The sequence below is a fragment of the Talpa occidentalis genome, unplaced genomic scaffold, assembly GCF_014898055.3.
Source record: "Talpa occidentalis isolate TD23 unplaced genomic scaffold, MPIMG_talOcc4v2.1 talOcc4.6, whole genome shotgun sequence".
Lineage (NCBI taxonomy): Eukaryota > Metazoa > Chordata > Mammalia > Eulipotyphla > Talpidae > Talpa > Talpa occidentalis.
In genome coordinates, this window is record NW_023604972.1 from 114132531 (window position 1) to 114147280 (window position 14750).

Below are 14750 nucleotides of genomic sequence, written 5' to 3' on the forward strand. Positions count from 1 at the left end.
CTAAAACATTACTTGTTTTTCACAAAATTGGTGGTGGGTAAAGCTAATCATTCAGCATAAAATCAACCCACTTACATGAAGCTATATAATCATCAATGTATTTTTCAATGCCATGAACTCACTTTTTTTAAAAAAGATTTCAACTTACATATGATAAAGCACAAACATTAACTTTACTGAATCTTGACTATTAAGTATGTGTATTTTTAATACTCTGCAGGATAAAATGGAAAGGATGCATACAACATTATACTATAATCATATAGTTTACTATAAAGTGTAGAGAAATATGGTTGTTTGAGGGAAAAGCATTTGTGCAGTTATTTGAGAAGGAAGTAAAACTAGGTGCTTTTCTTTTCTTTTCTTTTTAACTCCAAGGCATCATTTTTACTTTAAATAACAGATGACAGATTTGGGTACATGAGACACACTCCCTGGAAATGAATGAAATGATCTTGTCAAAAGAAAACAACTGGTAGTATATGTCGTCAATAATAAAATTTGAGAAGAATGCTCAACATTAGGGAATTGCAAATTAAAACAATGAATGGTAAAGATACAAAACACTGACAGCACCAAACGTTGACAAGGATGGGGAGCAACAGAAATTCTTCATTGTGTGGGAAAGCAAAATTTGGTAAGTCTTTTGAGGCCATTTGGGAGCCTTGAACTGCAGTATAGTTGGTATTGATTCTCTGGACTCCATATATTTAATTTCTTGGTTCTTCATTTTCTTCAATGACCTGGATTATAGAAATTTAGCTAATAGTATGAGTGTGCCTCGTTTAGTTACACTTATTAACACTTTATGTACTTCCTTCCCAAATTGCCTAGAATAAGCCTGCTCAACTGGATGACTATTCTGTTAATTTGTTTTATTAATTCTTCTTCAAATTATGAAAATCCCAAAGTTAGCGCTTTTGGAAAAGTTAGTCTTATCTTTATTTCTCCAGGAGGACCTTGAATCTTCTACTTAACATATAGGGACACGATACATATTATGAAGATAAATAAGCATTAATGTAAATTCAGTTGACTAGTTTATATTATAGAGCAAAATATATAAGGAGACAAATTCTCTCATAGATATGAAATCAACACAAAATCTAAATAAATTACTAAAATGTCAGTCAACAGTCACTGTTAATATGTATGCCTAAATTAAAAGAAGTATTATTAGGACAAAATACATTATACATTCTACAAAATCATAACAAAAATGTGCAGTTTTACTAGCTTCATAAAATTTAATCATATTTAAGAGGAAATTAAGTCTAATGTGAAAGTATCTGTTTTAGATTTTTAATAATTTTATGAACTTTATCAAAGTTTATGAACCATGCAGAAGGCCCAGGTGAAGAAAGTGTAAGTTCTCTTTCCTTTCATAATGATCCTAAGTTTTATGTCATATTTTTTTCCATGATTATTATACCATGTGAGATGTGTTTGTTAGTCAGATTCTTAATGAAATCAACTTTCAGTTCCAAAGGCACTGAAGTTTATCCACTAGTCAATCACACAACTTCATGTGGTCATTTAAGTTTACTATAAAGTGTCTCTTACTTCTTGTCCTTTCTGATTTCATTTTAGCTTGAAGGAAAAGGCACTCCATCATATTTTTTCCTTTTTCTTTTCTTATGAACTTTCTGATGAACATATTTTGAAATAAATTATTGGTTAGTGTTCAAGGAGGCCTAAGGAATATAGGTAATAGAATGGAACTTAAATTTCTCCTACACCAACAACCATATTTTGCTGATAAGGAAACCTATGACTGTAATATAGCCAGTACCACAGAAATAATAGATAAGAATAGAAGATTCAGAATGCAGGTTGAACTCTCCTTGCCATTTTTATAAAGACAGTGATTATTAGATTAGTAGAGGAAAATATTCAGCATTTATTGAAAAACATTGTTGGTAAAGGGAAACTTTAGCTTTAATTAAGAAAAGTCATGGACATAAATCAAATTTATCAAACTGTAGTGGAGCCACAACCCATGGTTTGTCTTTAAATGCAGGCAGATAAGTCATATTGGGCACTACAAATGATGAATCAAATTGCTTGGCAGTTGTGAAAAGCATTTTAAGTAAGACTCCAAGCAGGAATAATACTTCACACTAAAAAGCTTTAAACCCAATAGGCAAACTACTTAGCACCACAGCACATTATAAGGTGGATCCTTCAGACCAAAAGCAGCCTTTAGGAGCAGACACGGAGAGAGCACATTATTACCTGACACAGCGCTGCATGAGAAGACTCGCCATCTAACACATTAGAAGGTAGCAAAAGCGTCCTTAGAAGGCAAGTCTTAGCGTTCAGTAACTGTTCTTGAGTCAAGTGCATAAGCAAAAACTGAAATTTAAAAATAAGATTTCTGAAGTAAGTGGTGGGTATTTTTATGCACTAATAGTAGTATTGAGAGACACAGAAGAGGATTTCAGAGCATTTGTACTGAGATTTCAGAGCAACTGTACTGGCATCATCGCCTGATCATGCTGGTTAAGGGTTTCATCCCCAATTTCTTAATGTGGAGGAACCAGAAACATACTAAGAGTCTACTGTGTATTTTTCTCATTTACTGTATATGCTCTCAAAGTATATAATTCTCATTGTAAAGGTAGGTGTAGACATTATCAAATGGTGCTCTGTTGCTTATTATAACTCTTCTAGTGTCTGAGGATGATGTAGGTAATTGATTGGAGCAGTGGTTTTGGCTGAATGTTTGAATCAGAATTTTGGTACAAGGACTGATTCACCTGGTTCTGTCCATTCTGAATCATTGGCCCAAGTTTTCTTTCCATACCTTCCCCCAGAGAATGTGACTTGTCGGATGTTACCTCTGTGAAGCTCTGCTGTAGTGTTAATTATCTAAGAGTTCATTGTTTTGATATTTTTATGCTTCAGCAGAATATCAAATATCACTAGCATGATTCTTTTCAGTTTGCAAAGAAAACCCACAATGGGATTTTAGCAAATGCTATTTGCAACAGTCCAAGAAGAACTTCCTTTTACATAACAAAGCACTATTTCCAAGATTTGATTTTGTCATTGCTTTTCGTTTTCTGTAAAGACTGCTTGATACCAAAGGTCAAGGTATCAGCAAAACATAGACAGATTTTTGCTGAATGACATAAACCTGTCAGAATGCTGAGCTTTGATGTTCCATTAAGTGATCGATGTAGATTACTGACTTTTGGCTAAATGCTACTCAACCAGATAAGGTCAATACCTGTTAGTTCATTGGTGGAATAATTAATCAATCAATACAGGATGCTTGAAGTCAGGGAGAATTATTGCCAGACTTGTATCTCCGGCTTTGGTCACAGAAATTATTTAAAAACATCCTTGCAGCATTAACCCCCTCTGTGCAGGGTTTATTGTAGCATTATGTATCCAGGGAAAGGAAAGAAAAAAAATTCCAGTGAGCAGCACTTCTTGTAACCTTGAGCTCCCCAGAAGGAAAAGCCTCTAACAAGCTGAGTGCATCATCATTAGTTCTTCCTTTCACATCATCGCACTCTGCTTGTAAAATAATTACATGCAATTTTTCTATTTTACAGTTGGACCACATGACTCCCTGTTCTCTTGCACAGTGACTCACCCTTCCCCCACACTGCCTGGTTGGAGGTTGAAAATGTTCACCTTTAAACATCCCAGCCAGAGGCTTTTATGGTGGCTGTTACAATATTTCCTAAGAGCTAAAAATAATCCATCTGATTCACAGAAAAATTATCTCTTCACACTATTTTCTATTTCTAATTCCACTAAAAATTTCCTTCTTAGAAATGCACTAGGCAACAATTTCTTATATTTTTCAGAGTTGTATACTTTGCAATTTCTTTGAACTTATGAATTTGGGACAATTCATAATAGGTCTTACTAGTGGATAATTAATTGCTGATTCTAAGTACTTGCTGGTTCTTATTCTGTGAAATTGAAACATTATTTTCCCTGCATCATTTCACAAGCTGTATTTTTGTAGAATTAATGACAATGCTTTTATTTATTTCAACAAATAATTATAACATTTATTAAGACTCAGGTATTGTATGACCTTTGCACTCAAGGAATTTAGACATTTACCCAAACCAACACTCTGGTATTTCACTTCCATATCATTTCTACATCTCTTATTCCATTTAATCCTTTCACACTCCCATTGGGCAGATAATAGAAGGATTAGTGTTGCAGTGTGTCAGAAGAAACTAAGTCACATAGGCCTTATTTCTTTCAAAACCTACTTATTTAGAAAATAACTTGAAAACAGAAAACGGAATTCCTAGATCTTCAGGAATCTAGCATGAAAATTATGACAATTTTCTTTCTGGTAGTATAAACAATATGCCCAATATGATGTAGTATGAGAGTCTCTAAGAGCTGTTAGGTCCCTTTGTGTGAAGTCATCCTTTCTTCATATAAAAAGACAAGTGAAGAAAAAAGAAAATGAAATTTAGGTTAAATGTTTTCATATACCCTAAACAACCATACTCAGCTGATTCTTGCCTCCAAAAGCTTTGAACATGTTCCTACACTCTAAAGCATTTCCATACATTTTAGGCCATCAATATCAACAGCAATCACAAGTACAACCCAGTGAGCTGACTGTCAGAAGTGAGGTAGAGAGGGAATTGAGTGCCTGGAGCCATCAGTTGGCCAGTGAGAGAAATAACCTTAAAAACATGCCCCATGATTGGAGCAAGGCTCTGGCATGGACATGGGTGGGCTAAGAAGCCAGGGTTCATGTTCTCAAGAGAGTTGATATGGGATTATATAGGAATGGGATCTACCCTGTTTAGCAGAACTCCTCAGAAAGATAGGGGAATTCCTATCTTCATGCCTACCCATGTGCTTTCAAATAAGCTAATGTGTGACTACTGCATGAATGGTGAACTCTGAGGTGTGGTGTTTGATTATAATGCATATTCTGAACACCCATAATTTAGTTTGGATTTCACTGGAAGCGGATCTTGACTTAATATTCCTGTGATTCCTAGATGGATCTATGGTCCTCCCTCTTGAATCAGGGTGTTTTCTGTGTTAACACAATACCATGGATGTAGCACTCTCTAGTTTCTGGGTCCAGACCTTAAGAAAAAGGTAACTTCCCCTAACTAACTCTCAGAGCAAGCCCTCTGAGAGCCCTACAATGTCAGAGAAGTTGAATATCCTGAGACCACCATATTGGAAATGCCAAAAGTCAGGATTTTGGTTAACAGTCTCAGCTGAATTCAGTTTTGCAATCATCCCTGCCAAGTCATGGAATAGAACCATCTTGGACCTTATTGACCAGTCAGTCCATCAACTGACTCTAGTACTGACTGCCCCAGTCAACACAGAATAGAAGAATGCCCCAGTGGGGACCTGCTTGAATTCTTGATTGGCAAAATAAGATAGTTGTCATTTTAAGCTACTGTATTTCAGGGTAATTTGTTACTAGGGATGGGTAACTCAAATAGGTGGTGATCAAAGGAAGACCTCATAGGGGAGTGGGGAAAGACAAGGAAGGATGACAGCATATATAACACATAATGAACCATTTCTGTGGTTAACTGACTCTCAATATCCAGGAATCTCTGGAGGCCAAGTGGAACGCAGGTCAGGGTTGAAAGTTGCAGTTTTGGGCTTAGGCTTGGTGTTCTAGACTGTTCTGCTTGTGCTCCTAATATGTTCCTGAGCTGAGATTTAAGCCTTCAGTAAGAGCCCAGTGTGTTCACAGTAAGAAACTGAGGGTGTGCATATAAAGGTGAGTACCAAGAGAAAGGTTGGTACTGATAATCTGCTACAATATGTAGGGTTTTTGAAAGTTGTAGAGTTTCAGGAAAATAGTTTCAGGAAAGGTGTGCAGAGACTGCTTCCTCTGTCTGACTTTTCTGAAAAGTTAGGTTACTGCAGATATGCGAATTCTACCTTTAGGGACTTAATGGGACTTAATGACTCAAGGTCCAACTCAAAAATCATTGATCACTAGATGCCTCCTTTGATCTATGCTAAGCAAAATAAGTCTTATTTACCTCTATTCATGAGTGTCCTTTCCAGGCCCCTCAAAATCCAGGCCTATAGTACTGCATGTCTTTTCATGCTTTAGAGTTGGTCTTGCCATCCCTGGGCCCCCTTCACTCCATCCAATCTGCAGTAGGAAACAGATTAGACTAATGAACTTTCTTGTGGATCTTTTTTATTTATCAGACAGCACCAATCTAAGGTTTGAGAGGTAATGCAGAAGATGTTTGAGACTTGTTTATTATTGAAATAAATGTTTCTGTAGCTTTATGCCTTTTCAAACACACTTCATATGAAAAAGAAGGCAGTAAATTCCTTATATATTCTAATTTAAATATGTTTCCAATAAATATCCACTACATTGAGTAGACCATATTTATTTCATATTTAGATGTTAGTGAATTAGGCATATAATTGATAACAACAATAAAAACAAATGATCGCTAAGGTTCTTGGTGGCCTGCCAATTCTTATGAGATCTTTAATGAAATAATTATGACTGAGACACTGCAGGACAGTTTAGGGTCAAAGAAAATGTGCTTGATCACCAAGCCCTGATGATGCCATCCTCAGTTTCATCTCCAGCCTCCTTGTCCACGTATCTCAGCTCACACACCTCTCAATGTTGTGCCATTGCTCTTTCTGCCTCCTTGCCTGGGTCTCCCTCTTTCAATTCAGACGCAGATTTTTGTTTCTCAAAAATGTTTTCAGGTCTTACATCCAAATATTTAATCCATATTGAGTTAATTTTTGTGTATTGTGTGAGACAGTGGCCTAGTTTCATTCTTTTGCATGTGGCTCTTAGTTTTCCCAATACCATTTGCTAAACAGATTTTTCTTTCTTCAGTGTATACTCTTGGTTCCTTTGTTGTAGATTAACTGTCCATATATATATATATGTGGGCTTATTTCTGGGCTCTCAATTCTCCATTTTTCTTCATGTTGGTTTTTATTACAGTACCATGCTGTTTTCATTACCCATTTGTAGTACAGTTTGAAGTCTATGAGTGTGATATCACTGTTCTTTTTTGTCAGGATTGCTTTGACTATTGAGAGTCTTTTGTGGTTCTATATGAATTTCTGTAATGATTGTTCTGTTTCTTTGAAGAATGCTGTTGAAGTCTTGATAGGGGTTGCACTGGATCTGTGTATTGCTTTGGAGAAAATGGCTATTTTAACAATGTTAATTCTTTTAATCCATGAGCAGGGATTATCTTTTCTTTGTGTCTTTGATGTTTTTATTAGGAATTCTTTGTTTAAACGTATGTGTAAATGTTTTGGCTTATTTTAAAAATTGATTTGTTTGTTTTCTTATTATAGAATTGAATTCTTTCCACATTCTCAATACAAATTATTCATCAGATATGTGATTTAAATGTTTTCTCCTGATTTGTGAGTTGTCTTTTCTTTTTTTCATGGTATCTTTTGAGGCACTAAAACATTTAATCACAGTGTTTAAAGAAAAGATTTTTATAAGTCAGTCTTTCCTACTAATATCAGTGCAGACAGAAGCTTGCTGAGCATAATCACTGATGTGTTCACTTACTCAACCTACTGGTATAGCTCTCATTAAGAATCACTGAGAAAGGCAAGCTTAAAAGCTAACCCTTGAAAACTGATTATTGATGGAAACATCCAAAAGGGGGAGGAGAAGAGGGAGCAACAAGAAAGAGGGAAGCACTGTGGCGGCGTGGACTATGGGTGACTTGGTGGTGGGTATACTATGGTGGTGATACCTGACAGAATCCTACTGTTAACACAATTAAAAGAATTTTTTTAAAAAAAGGAATTATTGAGAACCTACTAGGAAAAGCACTTTTCAAACTTCTTTGAATAATGTGATCTCTTTCATCATTACAGGAATCCTATGAAATAGGCACTATTAAAACTGAAGTTCAACAAAGTAAGTTTCCCTGAGGTCATTTGGAGGAAATGGCAGGTCTGGGATTCTGATCCTGGAGGCCAGGCCCTTGATCCCCACACTACTCTGTCCTCATTAGTGTATTTCCCTGGGGATCATTAGAATTAGGGCATGCAAATATGTACTTCCCCACTTATTTACTAATGACTTTTAAAAATATCAAATAGTGATCAGACTCAAGAAAAATATACAAATTCAATCTTGTGGGAATCAGAACCAGAGTTTGAGTTACCATTAAATTCAATGTGATGAACAACCACAGGAAGCTGTTTGGTCACTAAAATTTCAGTTTTCCAATAATTTTTCCTGTGATGGAAATAACAATGTAAAATGGTGGGAGAAAATCTTCTTTTTGGAATGCAGCAACTGTGGATAGATTTGCCTGGCAAAATGACTCAAGTTCCTGATGAAGTAACATATTCCATAGTATGATTGTTAGAAACAATTAACAGTTGTCATTAAAAATGTATTATGTCTTATAAATATCAGTTGTAAAATATGATTAATACTATCTTATTCTCAGTGTAAGGATTATATGAGATAATTTACGTAAAAAGTTTTGCCTACTGTCTGGAAACTAGTGAAGGGCTGAAATAGCTTTTGCACTTTTTAAGAGCCACATCTCATTTCCTTTTAGTCCTGCTTTCAAATCTTGATTTGAGAAACACAGCTGTGCATGCATTTATTGAAATAAATTTACTTTTAGTAACACCCAGTTTACCTTACAAATCAAGTATCTAATTTAAATAGGTGAGTATCCTTAGAAAAGTTTATCATTTAAAAATGTTGAAGCACAAAGATGTTAATTTATTCTATAGAATTGTCACTATGTGTGACATTGTATAAGAAATTCTAATATTTAACTATCATTTTAAAAATAAGGACATGGGAAAATATGTGGGAATGAAGACAATGTTGGCTAAAGATGTACAAAAGAAAGGCTGGTATGCTTTACTTTTTAACTTTTAGAACTATGAAAGCAAAGTATACAACTGATTTATTTTCAATGTCATGAAGGATTTTTTTTCAAAACATAGTAAATGATCAATACAAATGCAGGTGTATATTTTTGTATATATATTTAAATTTTGTTTTCAGCTTTATTGAGGTATGATTCATAAATGAAACGCATATGTATTCAGGTTACACAACATGATTTTTAAGGTGCAAAATGTGTTGATTTAACATACATATATATGGTTTAACATATATATAGTGAAATTATTGCCACAATCAAGTTAATTAACATATCTATCAGTTCACGCAGTGGTCATCTTTTTGTGTGTGTGATGAGAACACTTAAGATCTACTCACTTAGCAAATATAAATACACAATACATTATTATTAACTAGACTTACCATGCTATACATTACAACCTAGAATTTATTATTCTTGTAACAGGAAGATATAGCTTCTTATATGATATTTTCAACTTGCTTTTTCTTTGTTTTTTGTAAATATTTCTGTCATTGTAAGCCAAACACATTTTACATATTATCAACAAGGATTGTAATATTACTGCTTTATACTGATTTATTGGGGATATTGAAACTTTCCCATTATTAAATGTATAATAATTTGTATTTTAAATAACCAAATCCATGAAAGCAGTTGCAAACATTTAGATCTATTTATTGTATTTAGTCAATTTGTAAAAACTTTCTAATATTTTACTGAAAATTTAAAATGACTTTTAGAATAAAAATATCATTAAAGAGTATATAAACCTTTCATAATGTCAAGTAATTTATTATTTTCTTATTCAGAGCATCATAATTTATTAATTTTCTTATTTTCTTAATTAATTAATTAATTAATTTGTTTTTAAAGATTTTTTTTTTAAATTTATTTATACAAGCACTGGATACAGTCAGAAGCGCGGGAGGGTGAGAGAATTCACCAGAGTCAGAGCGGGGAACAGAACAGGCAGATGGACAGAAATACATTGATGAGGGGAGCAGCGGGCGTGGGAGGAGAGGTCTGTCGTGCCATGTGGGACCCTAGCCGGCGGCTGGGGATAAAAGCAGCACTGCGAGGCTGCAGGCAGCTTCACAGCCCAACGCTCAACCGCTGCGCCATCAGGGGAGGCCCTTATTAATTTTCTTAAGCAGGGTTAAGATATCTAAGAAATGCAACCACATTCTATTAAATTAAATTAAATTAAATTTTTATTGAAGTAAAATGTTATAACATCATATAAGCTCATTATTGAGAATCAACATGTGTATATACTGTGTTAAAATCACAGCTAAAAGTCCAAATCTATTTTATTTAAAACAAAAGAAAAAAGTAAGGCCATCACTGTGAGAGGTGAGGAAAAGACCATTTTCTAAATACTGAAAATGATGTCAAAACTCTAGTAATGCTAAGAAGGCCCTGTTGTTGGCCACTCTGGGAATCAGTGCTAGAAATTTATGAATGTAGTGGTCACTACAATGCAAGTACTATTACACTGGAAAATCGACTATCTTTTTGCTGTCCAAGGCTGTCATAAGTACTTAAACCTTTGAGCAGAATGACAGTTTCAAACCCCTTAAGGAAACTAGAATTGGTAGTAAAATAGCTGATGGCCCAGGATCATCTCCCCCATGGCCTTTGACTCTCATCTTCCTATTATGCTAACCTCTGGAGAATTACTGAGAGAAAGGAAGAACATACTACATACCATAAGGAAGAGGCATTTGGAAACCCTGTTAGAAAGTTAAAGGCTTATATTTCACACTGCCATTGACACCAAAGAGACAAATTTGGAACTTTCCAGATATAAGACCTGCAATGAAATTTAATATCCCAATTTCACCCTTCATTCTGCATTCTGTTCTTATGATGAAATTATTTCATCCTTTATAAGAGATGTTTCGGAAAATTAAAAATCTGGAACATTTGTTCTGACAAGGGACTGATGTCCAGGATCTTAAAAAAAACTCAGCAAAAAGAAAACAACCTAATCAAAAAAATGGGCAGAAGAGCTAAATGGTCATTTCTCTAAAGAAGTCATACAGATAGAGAACTGGCACATGAAAAAATGTTCATCGTCACTTATCATCTAGGAAATGCAACTCAAAACAGCGAGAAGTCACTTCACACCCCCAAGAACAGCACATATCAAAACAGGAATCCTTGTACACTGTTGGAAATGTAGACCTGTCCAACCCCTATGGTAAACAATGCAGCAGTTTCTCAATGTTTTAAAAATAGATCCACCATATGATCCAGCAGTTTCACTTCTAGTTATTTACCCAAATAATACAAAAATATTTTGAAGGATATATGCACTCCTATGTTAATTGTAGTCTTATTTTAACAGTCAAGTTAGTGGAAAGAAACTAAGTGCCCAAGGATAAATGAGTGGATTAAGAAGATGTGGTATATATACACAATGGAATACTACTATGATATTAAAAAAAAGGGCTCTTGTTACTTGTGACAACATGGATCAAATAGGAGGGAATTATGCTAAGATAAATAATTCAGAAGGCAGACAAATACCAGATGACTTTACTTGTATGTGGAAAATAAAGAAACAAAACAAAGGAATAGATAATACTAAACCAAAACAGATTCCAGTAATCTGGCTATAGAATTGAAACAACAACAGGGAAGGGAGGTGAGCAACTAAGTGGGGGAGGGTACCCAATGACTCTGGTGGAGGATTATGGGTAACTGGAAGTAGTTGTCTATTATTCATTTCTAAACTGGACATCCTTATGTCATCTGGAAAGCCCTGATGTAAATTGTCCAACTGTGTTTAAGGGTCTTTTGCATATTGTTACTGACTGGACTGAGATCTGTTTTTAGCTACTTCTGACAAGTTGGTGTATTTTGTATGACTGTTAATATTGAATTTTTTTTTTTTTTTTTTTGTGGGACCCTCGCTGGTGGCTGGGGATTGAACTGGCGCTGCAGAGGCTGCGGGCAGCCTCGCAACCCAGCGCTCAACCACTGCGCCACCAGGGGAGGCCCAATACTGAATTTTGAATTGGGTAAAATACAATTGGAGATGTCCATACTCTACAGTCAATAGTGATGATGGTTATAAAGAAAATCAGTAAGGCTCTGGGAGACTTGAAAAACAGTATAAGTCATATAGGCCAAACTGATATTATTAGAACATTCCATTCAACAGCAGCATAATCCACATTCTTTTCAAACTTTCTCAGATAGAACACATGCTAGAGATAAAACAGATCTCAAATTAAAGAGATCATTAAAAGTATGTCTCTGAAAATAACAAAATTAAATTAAAGAAACAAAGGAAAGAGGAAATATACAGTATTTGATAATTTAAAAGCACACTTTTAAAAAATTATGGACCAAAAAACCTCAGAATAAAAATTTAAAAATATTTTGAATGAAGTGCAAATAAAAGCACATCATGTTGAAGTTTATGAGATGCAGGTAAGGCAGTGTTAAGTGGATATTTATAGCACTGAAAGTTTATATGAGAGGAAAAAAAAGGTCCCAAGTTAATAATTTAAGGCTGTATTATGAAAATGGCAAAAAGGAGCAGATTACTTTCAATGAAGGAAAAAGGAAGTAATATAAAAAAAAAGAATAGAAATCTCTAAATACAAAAGCGATAGAAAAATATCTGAAAATCAACAGCATGAGAATTATACACCATGCTCATGAAATATTCATCTCAAGAAAGCAAAGTTGATTTAAGCTCCAAAAATCAATTAATGTACTATACCATATTAATGGATTACAGAACCAAAACCACATGATAGCCTCAATAGACTCAGGAAAAAAAAATTCAATAAACTTCAAAACCTAATCATGAAATTGTTTTATTCTAGTCCCTAATGAGAACTTTGTCAAGCAGATAAAAAGCAGCAAACATCCTTTTTAATTGTGAAGAACTGAGTGTTTTCTCCCAAGATTGGGATCATGACAAAGATGTGCACTTTCATATTAGATTTTATAATTATTGCAATTAGGAAAGAAAAATGGAATTGTTTTCATAATCTCATTTTTATATTGTTCATTGCTAGTGCATAGTTACACAACTGATTTTTGTATATTAGCTCTGATAGATTTTTGTGACTACCTTTAGAATTTTTTTCTATATTCAATGTCAAAAATGTTTAACAAAATAATTTAAGATCTACAACAGAATTTATTTAAAAACTTCATGATGCAGACAGTCTCTATTTAGAGAAGTGCAAAACATTTTTATGCTTAAGCCATGCCCCCTAATTTTGTGCTTTGATTTCCAAGAGTACCATTAGCAATGGATTACTCTTTTCATTAGTTTTTTTTACAGTGCCAGATGACATTTGACTTTTAATAGTCTGACTTTTTAATAGTGTCTACTAAGATTTTGATTTTGATGGTCAAAACAGTCTGAATTTCTTGTCTTAATTTATTTCCCAAGGCTCCCAGTGGTTTATGCTGTGGACTTACTTTGAGGCTTTGTGAGTCCTCTAATGGCTGCACCCATTGTAGACTCCCAATATAACTATCTTGGAACCTTCTCTGGACATTCGATCCTTTCTGAGAAGCTTAACAGACCCTGGCAACTTTCCAGGACTCAGAACCTTTCCAAGAAATTGAACAAATCTTGGAAACGTCTGGGTCCCAAAATAAAGTTTGATATTACTGATAACTGCACGCAAGAGCAGAGCTCAAACCCAAGAGTGACTCACCCACTGAAAGCCCCAGGTAAGGAGGAGACAAACGGTGAACTCCAGGGTTTCCAAAACACTTCGTCTGTGTCTCTTAGTTCCATAAGCTGTAGCAGCCTTCAGATCTCATTCCTTATTGCCAAAAACTGTCAAAAAGTGATTAAAGACGATAATTTAGTTGATACGAACAAGCTAAGACATCATGAAGCAGTCTCCAGTGGAGAGCGGCAAAATGGGGCTAAAGGCAGAAAGTTTTTTTTTTTTTGTTTTTTTTTAAAGATTTATTTATTTATGCAAGCACTGGGGTACAAGCCAGAGGCGCTGGAGGGTGAGGCCCAAGGCAGAAAGTTTTGATACGATAAAGAATAAAGTGGGGCCTCCCTGGTGGTGCAAGGGGTTAAGACGCAGCACTATGAAGCTATCCGCAGCCACTGCAGCACGAGTTCAATTCCCGGCCAGGGAGAAACCCACATGGCAAGACCGACCTCTCCTGACTCGCCCCGCTGCTCCACTCAGCAGCGTACTTCAGTCAGTCTGCCTGTTCTGTTCCCCACTCTGTCTCTGGTGAATCCTCTCACCCCCTGCATCTCTGACCTGTACCCCAGTTCTTGTATGCATAAATAAATAAATCTTTAAAAAAAAAAAGTGCAAGGAAAAAATAAAGAGAAGCAGGCTGGTAACAATATAGTCAGCCCTGCTTGGGCCGAGAGGGTCCGAAGTTGGCTTGGTGAAAGGGCTGACTGATACATTAAGTTTCTTGTTAGGTGAAGCATTTACAGGGAAAAATATGTTTGGTGTGGTACCCTGGGCATGAGCGGCCTCACCTTGAACCTACACCACAGCGCTGTAAATGGGTGCAACCTACATTTCTGTCCGGCCTGGTCTCGCCAATAACGGAGTGCCGCCCCACATTTCTGTCCGGTCAGATTTTTGTGCCCTCAACTTGAGCCGCCCGACGTGCAAGAACCATCAGGCACCTGTGCACTCCAGGCTTAAAGAAAGTTAAGGCGAGTTATCAGGACTCAAATGAGATAAACAGGAAGGCATTGCTGTTCCTGGGAGATAAAAGGATAGATGGCCAATGAGAAACAACGTGAAAATTCACCTTCCTTTTTCGACGCCGCACCGCAGGGGGCCGGGGCCTCTGTGGTGAGAAGGCTCGCACTTCCGGCTTTGCGCCGGCGGGGGGGGGGGGGGT

At 35.7% G+C, this 14750-nt stretch overlaps 1 long non-coding RNA gene across 1 annotated transcript; it reads right to left on the minus strand.

Annotated features, from left to right (window-relative positions):
• Window positions 1–351: 351 nt before the first annotated feature.
• Window positions 352–14407, minus strand: LOC119261296 (uncharacterized). The gene is made up of 5 exons (XR_005128975.2): window positions 14377–14407; window positions 13574–13698; window positions 6015–6130; window positions 2236–2355; window positions 352–743 (listed from the first exon to the last, which is right to left on the minus strand). It is a non-coding gene; the product is annotated as an uncharacterized LOC119261296 (long non-coding RNA).
• Window positions 14408–14750: the final 343 nt, after the last annotated feature.